The sequence below is a fragment of the Gossypium arboreum genome, chromosome 4, assembly GCF_025698485.1.
Source record: "Gossypium arboreum isolate Shixiya-1 chromosome 4, ASM2569848v2, whole genome shotgun sequence".
Lineage (NCBI taxonomy): Eukaryota > Viridiplantae > Streptophyta > Magnoliopsida > Malvales > Malvaceae > Gossypium > Gossypium arboreum.
Window position 1 is genome coordinate 84,750,765 of NC_069073.1, and position 8,321 is coordinate 84,759,085.

Here is an 8,321-nt window from a genome sequence, read left to right on the forward strand (position 1 = left end):
ATTATGTTTTTAAGCATAGAAGACAAAGAGAATACCTGGGTTGTCAAAGAAGTAAGTGCATCAACTTCATGTATTCTTGCTACTCATCTTCTTGAGGCTGCTCAGTTGATTGGCCAATGATAGTTATTGTTGGCAATTCTTTCAATAATTTTGTAAGCTTCGTTGTAAGACTTAGAAAGAAGGGGTCCATTTGTTGAAGCATCCACCATCATTCTAGTATGATCATTAAGATGAATATAAAGTCTCCATTTGAACACAATGAGGAATACCATGGTGAGGGCACTTTTGTAATAACTCCATGAACCACTCCCATGCCTCATATAAAGATTCTTCTTCAAGTTGCAAAAATGAAGTGATTTCATTTTGGATCTTGGTGGTTAGAGATTGAGGAAAGTATTTCATTAAAAAATGTTCAACCAACTCTTCCCATGTAGTTATGGGACCGGACGATAGGGAGTTCAACCATGCTAGTGCTCTATCTCTTAAGGAGTATGGAAATAACCTCAGTCTCAAGGCATCCTCAGTCACCCTAGCTAGTTTAAATGAGTCACTCACTTCCATGAATAGTCGAAGATGAAGATGTGGATCTTTAGTAGGAATCCCACTTAATTGACCCATATTTTACAACATTTGAAACATGACTGGCTTTAGTTTGAATTGCAATGCCTCAATTTTGGGTCTCAGAACAAATGGCGCAGTTTCTGTCATCAACAACTATGATCGGATGGTGAGTATTATAAGCGAATGCTCCTTCTTGATTTTGGTTTTTATTTTCAAAATTCATCTATTCGATCCTTGTTTGGTTCGCTTGTCTTCTCCTTTGTCTAAAAGTTCTTTCAATTTTAGGGTCTATGGGGAGTAAGTCAATAATTTGATCAATACTTATAAACACCTGAAACAAAAACACAAAAAATATTGCAATTCAAATTTAACAAAAAAAATAGACCAAAATGAAAAATTAATAACTTCACAAATAATTTCTTTTAAAACAGTCCCCAACAACGACGCCAAAAACCTGGAATGATGGAAAAGTGCAAGTGTACATAATCCCAACAAGTAATAAAGTGATAAGTAAATGTCAAGTTATTGTACCCATAAGGATTGTGCAAAGAAACATTTACGAAATGCAATTAAAAACACTTTGGTGAAGGAAAATCTTTTTGAAAAATGGTTTAAAAAAAACTAGATTTTAACTAAGTAAATTAAGAAAAATTAAAAGATAAAAACTCCAAAGCACGATTTTTGAAAAATAAGTTTAATCAATATGAAATAATTTTGTTAGATCAATTACATTTCTTAACTTAATATTACCAGATCAATGTTCATGTTGTTACGAAGAAATTCACGACAACTTGGTAATTTGTTAACTATAGCACATACAAACTTACTAAATTCACTAATCTCTTGAACATATCACTATGCCAAGTCAAACAATTAATCAATTTAAATAACCAAGTAGAAGATTAAGCGAGGTAACAATATATTTCTATATTGAAACAATTTAATCACAATGATCTTGCAAGTTATGCAAGGCTAATGTACCGTTTAATACCTTCACTAATTTAACCCTCAACTTCCTTAGGAGATTAAACATGCACTGATTAAGTATTGTGTCAATTAATTATAATTTCAATACAATTAATAATTAATTCATTATTTACCTTACAATTATAATGCAAGTATAACATAATCATGATTTTACTTAATCAAACAATTTACCAAGACATATAACAACACAAACATGATTTTAATAACTTCAGTAAATAAAATGTAGTCAACCTAACATTAATTAAATATAAGCCATGTTAATTAAATTTAGAATAACAACATAAAAAATATTCATAGACATGTTCATAACAACAACAATAAAAGTTAAAGAATAGGAAACTAGAATCAAATCCTGTGTCATTCCAAAGCCTAACTAGTTTGATCCGCTCCTCCTTCTCCGTTCGTTCAGTTGAATCGAGGCTTCTAGAAGAACTTGAATGCTTCTACCCAAGGTGGTTGAAGGGATCTTTTTGAAGAAGGAAATCAACAATGGAAATAAAGGAGAAAAATGGGAAACAAAGGGAGGTTTGCAATAGAAAGAGTGAGTTAAAGGGAGAGAGATGAGTATAATGAAAAGGTGTGTTGAATGAACAGGTGAAAGGGAGTTTATAAGTGGGAGTGGATTCTAAAAATAGAAAATAATTAGCAACCACACGCTCCCTTGGTCGGCCACACATGTTGCAAATTTTGAATGTTTCAAACTTTGCTAAATTTAGCTTAGGGTAAATCTTGCACAAAAAGTGGAGGGCCTTGAATAGGATTTCAAGGAAACTTGAAGGATATTTTGAAATTAATTAAATCAGCTAAATAAGCTGATTGGGTCAATTTATTGGGTCGGTTTTGGGCTGTAAATTTTCCTATTGGATCAGTCTTCAATGTTTAGCACATGGGCCACTTTCTCATTCTGGCTTTATATTAATTTTAACCCAATTTAACTTGGATAAAAATTGAATATAAATTATATAAAATGATCATCATTTTTACCAAACGTTTTCAGTAAAAGTATTTAATCTTGCCCTTAGTTCACTCGATGCAAAAATTCTTCCGACGGTTCAAGCCTTTCGAGGTGTCTGCCAAGCCAATTTTCTCATTTTGTGCAAAACTGTCGAAAATAAACCAAATTTGTGAAAGTTTATTATAAAAATAATTAAAATTCAATATGTTAATAATTTAAGTTCAAATTAATTATTTTATAATTAAAGTGTGAATTTCAGTCAAATTTACTACGAAACTGTATGAATTCAGGCTCAAAAGGTGCTGAAAAAGTCTATATATTTTTGTGTTTCCAGCTAGCTATAGTTACTATGTCATTCTATGACTTCCTATATATGGAGAGACAAGGAAGGTTAGAGAAGGAGATATAAGGCGGTTAGCAGGTAAATGTCACAAAAGGGGGAGGAATAGGGGTCAATAAAATGTGCCAAACTATTTTTGTGTTTGTAACCCTTTTGATTCTTACTATTTTCCAATTCCATACCTATCTTAAGCCTCAAAATGTTACAAGTTGAAAAGTCCTATGTGACCTAAACATTCTTATGCATGAATGGACATCATACTAAACATATGCTTAAATGACTATTTGTATTCTACTTAGATAATCAAAGTACTTGTATGATTTATTGATTGGTTTCTATAGGTGAGACCCTTAATAATTGTATATTTTATAACATACTGAACTTAGATATTTGTGATCAAAAGTGGTAAGTCAAACATTTAACATGTTAAAGTTGTTAGTAAGCATGGAATGCTTAAGTCGTATGCTCTGAAGACAATACTTGTATGATATTTTCTCAAGGGTCGTCACCTTTATTTCTTATGTTTGCTTATGTTTCTTGAGGATAAAGAATGATTTAAGTGTGGAGGAGTTTGACTTTCCATAATTCAATGCAGCAGATTAAACTAGTTTTCACACTAAAGGAGCCTGAATACAAGCATTTTCATTATATTTTAGTTAAGCTTCTTTAGCTTTACTTACATTCAATAAATTGTACAAGTTCAGTATTTTATTGACCTTAAGGGCCGAATGAGGCCTAAGGGAGAGCTAATGTACCTTGTGAGCGTGTAGGAGACCATTAGAAGACATTTTAGACTAGCACGGGAGGCCCGATGTCCCAACGTAGAGGGCATAATGGAGAAAGTATGAAATTGCCTTCAATGTCGCGGCACAGACTAAGGGTGTTGCGGCATAGCCCTGAAGATGTCTTAATAAGGAGTATATTGCCACCTCTATCATGACACAGGTCCTATTATGTTGCGACATCGAATCTGGGACAAAAATTAAAACACGAAGTAGGGGTATTTTGGTCAACACAATCAAACTTAAAGCTCGGGAGCGTCAGCTGACCTAGGGTTAAGGGCGACGACCACCTAAAAGATATAAATAAGCTCTTTTTATGGACACTATTCCATTAGCTTAGATTCTCTCTTTAGATTTAGTTTTGTTTTCTTACTTTCTTAGGCTTTTTAGAGTTTAGTTTATTTGTCCTTTTTTTTCTTTCAAGAGATCTGATTTGTGAAAGAGATCAACTTCTGTGGATTCATGCTTAATATTAATATCAATCAAAGTTTTCTTAAACTCTCTTCTTCAATTCATTCACTATGGTTAATTCTTCCATCTATTCCTTGTTGTTTATGAAAGCCATGAGGAACTAATTCCTCTGTAGGGGATTAACTAGTGAAGGTATGATCTACTAATTATTTTACAGGGTTACTCAACAAAGTAGCTATTTGGGAAAGGAAGAACGCGAAACAAACCCTTGGCCTGACAACCCTGAAAAGTCATCAAGGTGGGAATTAACCGAAAATTGTTATTGCCTATTCGTGAATACCTTCACCCCAAGCTAGTCTGGACTATTAGGTCAAAAGGTAAGTGGTTCTTACTGACTCGTTATGTTAGTGGAAGACCGAAAGATCTAGTTAGGGTAGCGACTAGTTTATTGATGAGGAACCCGAAGCAACAATTGATTGGGATTACTAAAGCAAGCTAATCACCCATAATCGAGATTTGATTTACTCTACTCTTCTACCTCTTAAATTTTATTTTATTTTATTACTATAAAAACTTAAAAAACCTTTCTTTTATGTTCTCATGCTATAATTTATTTAGATTAGTAATTAGATCTTTTAGTGTTTAGGTAAGAATTGATCTAGCACTCCCCTCCTTTAGGTACAATTCTCGTATTATTCATTTTCTTTGTTACAAACCTATATTACAACTCGACCCATATAGTTGTGGATACTGCCTTGTCATTCTATATTTTATTGCAGTATTCACACTCTGGACAGTAGTACATTCGGAGGCAGTCAATATCACAATGAATTCTTATTCACATGTAAAGCTAAACAGTTGACTATAAATGCAGTCAATGGAGAGGATAAATACCAACAAATTCTCAAGAGGCTTAACCATCTCAAAGTTAGGTCTAATAGACCTCTAGTTCCAAAAAAAACATTATTTTGCTGGAGTTCAATAAGTGTGAAAAGTGAAAAATAATATATGGTGTAATAATTTAGAGGGACAATATATAGAGGTAAACTACATGGGAAATAGGGTGGTAATCCCTATTCTAATACATATAATTCAAGGTGGTGGGATCACTCTAGCCTTAAATGGGGAGGGAACCAAGGAGAAACCTTTAATCAAGTGGTAGGTAACTTTAACTAAACTAGGCAAGTACCTTCATACCAACCGCTCCATCTTTATATGCCCCAAGAACACGAAAGGAAATGTACTTTCGAAAGGAAATGTACTTTCATTGATGAACCATTAATGGCCATTAGAGTAAGTAAAGTTGAAGAAAGGCTGAACTATGTGGAAACTATTATGCATCAATTGCAATACCAGATGGAACAGGTACTTCAAAGATTGCCAATGAACATTAACTCGAGTATTCCAAGTAATACAAAGAATAACATTAAGAGGGGTAAAGAGTATGCAAAGGCTATTACTCTTCGCTCAAGTACAGTGGTGAGAAATTTGATTAACCAATCTCCTTTATGGTAGAGGATAAAAATGATTATACCCTATTTTTTGTAACACTCCTCACTCGTATTCAATGTCAAAATAGGGTTATGGAGTATTGCTGGACTTACAACACGTTTATACATACTTTTCGCATACATTTAATCAATTTATACAATCATCATTCAATCTCAATCAATTTGTCCCTAATACGAGCCTCGAGGCCCTAAACATACATTGGGAGTGGTTCGGGACTAAACCGACAGCTCAAGATATTTTTACGAAACTTAGAAAATTTTTCTCAAAACAGGGGACTCACGCCCATGTGTGAGGCCGTGTGGAGCATACTGACTTGATTTCAAATTCAACACAGAGGACGCACAGCCTTGTATCATGACCATGTGTCACACACGGTTGAGACACACGCCCATGTCTCTGCCCGTGTGGACAAAAATAGGCTATTTACCAAGCCAATTTGCCACCCAAACTTAGGCACACCTACACAACTCATATGGCACAAAACATAGCATCAATAGACCTATAATTCAATTCCAAATAAAGCATTATTATGCCAATTCCAACACCAACTAATACAAAACATAAATACCACATATTGCTATACCAATCCTTGTCTTCTCAAATCATCAAAATGACTATTAACATATATACATTGTTTGGCCTAATTTCACAAGAATATCAACCATTCATTTAACTAGAAACACAAACATACCAAATGTCAAATTCAACCAATAGTTACTCCAACTAGTAGTCCACAATCAACCCTTCCACAAGCAATATAAACCACATCCCAAAATGGCATTAACACATTACACACCCATATACATACATCACCAACCAAGCAAAATAGGTCTGTTTACATAGCCATATACAACATTATAAACACAAATTTTATAAGGCAACACAAATGGCCAAATTCATAACAACACCAATACCAAAAAGACCAAGTTCGTGTACATACCATATACTTAAAATACCAAGTTCATAGGTACTGAGTGATAGATGGATACTGTGAAGTAATCTCTGATAATCCCCGAATCTGAGCTAGCTTGATAACACTATAAAACACAAGAAAAATAAATGATGTAAGCTATAAAGCTTAGTAAGCTCATATGAAATAAACACAATACAATCTCACAAATATAATTCAATAATTTGAATACTCCAAACCTTTCAAATACTCAATTATGAGAGTATACACTTCATTCACAAGTTTCCTCAATTTGAAACTTATATAATTCATGTAAGTACCTGTATCATCTAGCATGAATCTCATACTCATCTACATCTATCGTTTACCCATTGAACCATTCAGAATAGAAGTCAGATACTCAAGAATCTCGCACAATAAGTACCTATACCATAGCCTGAAGCCAAATCAAGGTAACTTATATCCAAAGTATTAATATCATGGCCTGAAGCTAGATCAGTCGATATTCATGGCCAGAAGCCAAATCGGTATAATTCACACTCGAAATGCTAATATCATGGCCCGAAGCCAACTCAATGTATCCCCTAATGACATGTCACTAGTATCCTAAACTATTCTTAAAGTTCAACTGGGATTTCGAACGTTGAATTATCATTTATTCGTTGTTGAACTTATCCAAAGTCTCGTATTCACATCATATGCAATATCAAACCATTTAATATATGTTTAAAATGAAATTTATCACATACGAACTTACCTCGAGTTTGAAAACGATGAAATTGGTCGATTAATCGAGTACTTTAGTTTTCCCCCGATCTAGATTCGAATTCCACTTTTCTTGATCTAAATATATTCAAAAATTAACTTATTTAATCATCTTTCTATTCTATTTAATCCAAAACACACATTAGGGTTATTTTTCACATTTTCCCCTAAACTTTCACATTTTTACAATTTAGTCCTTATTTCATAAAATCACAGATTAATGAAATTCACAACAAACCCATGCTAGCTGAATTACTATTATACCCTTAGCAGCCTATATTTTTCTTTTATTTCATATTTTAACCATAATTTTTCAACACTTCTAAATTTAATCCCTATTTTGTATTTTTACTCAAAATCACTTTACAAAATATATTAATCTAACAACAAGATTTCATATTTCATAATCAAACATCAAAGAACACATATTTTCATCAATGGCGACTTTCAAAATCTTTAACAGTTTTGCAAAATAGTCCCTGGGCTAGCTAATACTAGATGCAACGATCTCAAAAATATAGAAACCATTAAAAACTGAGTAAAAATAACTCAGCAATTTAAGCTTGAAGTTGTCGAATATTTGAAACCCTAAATTGGTTTCTCCTATCTTTAAATTTCAACAATTGAGAGAAAGATGGAAAAAATTTTGATTTTGTTTTGTTTTATTTGTAACACCCTGATTTTAGGCCTAGAAGTACTGGGCCTTGAGTTTGGGATCGATTAGAAGGCCGCTTGAATAAAAGAAAGGTGTTTAAATATTTTATAATTGTGTGTTTAGTTTAATTGTTAAATTATTTAGGAAGGGTTGGTAGTGTGGAAAAGGTCCTGGGTTCAATCCTGAGCTTTAGCAAAATTTTGCATTTTTTCTAAAGAACCCTGAGCATTTGGTGGAAGGCTTATTAATAAGGCCTGGTAAAATCTGACACAAGGAAGCATGTGGCCTAGTGGCAAAAGGTGTGGTTAGTATGTAGGAGGTCCAGGGTTCAAGTCCTGGCCTTGGCAAAAAATTTTTATTGCGCATAAGATTAATAGGGAAGCTAGCGTTTAGGCTTTATAAATATGTTAGGTAGGAATTCGACACAAGGATGTGCTTGGCCC

The 8,321-nt window shown here is 33.4% G+C and overlaps 1 non-coding gene across 1 annotated transcript; it reads left to right on the top strand.

Annotated features, from left to right (window-relative positions):
- Positions 1-265: 265 nt before the first annotated feature.
- Positions 266-372, top strand: LOC128292253 (small nucleolar RNA R71). The gene has a single exon (XR_008282237.1). It is a non-coding gene; the product is annotated as a small nucleolar RNA R71 (small nucleolar RNA).
- Positions 373-8,321: the final 7,949 nt, after the last annotated feature.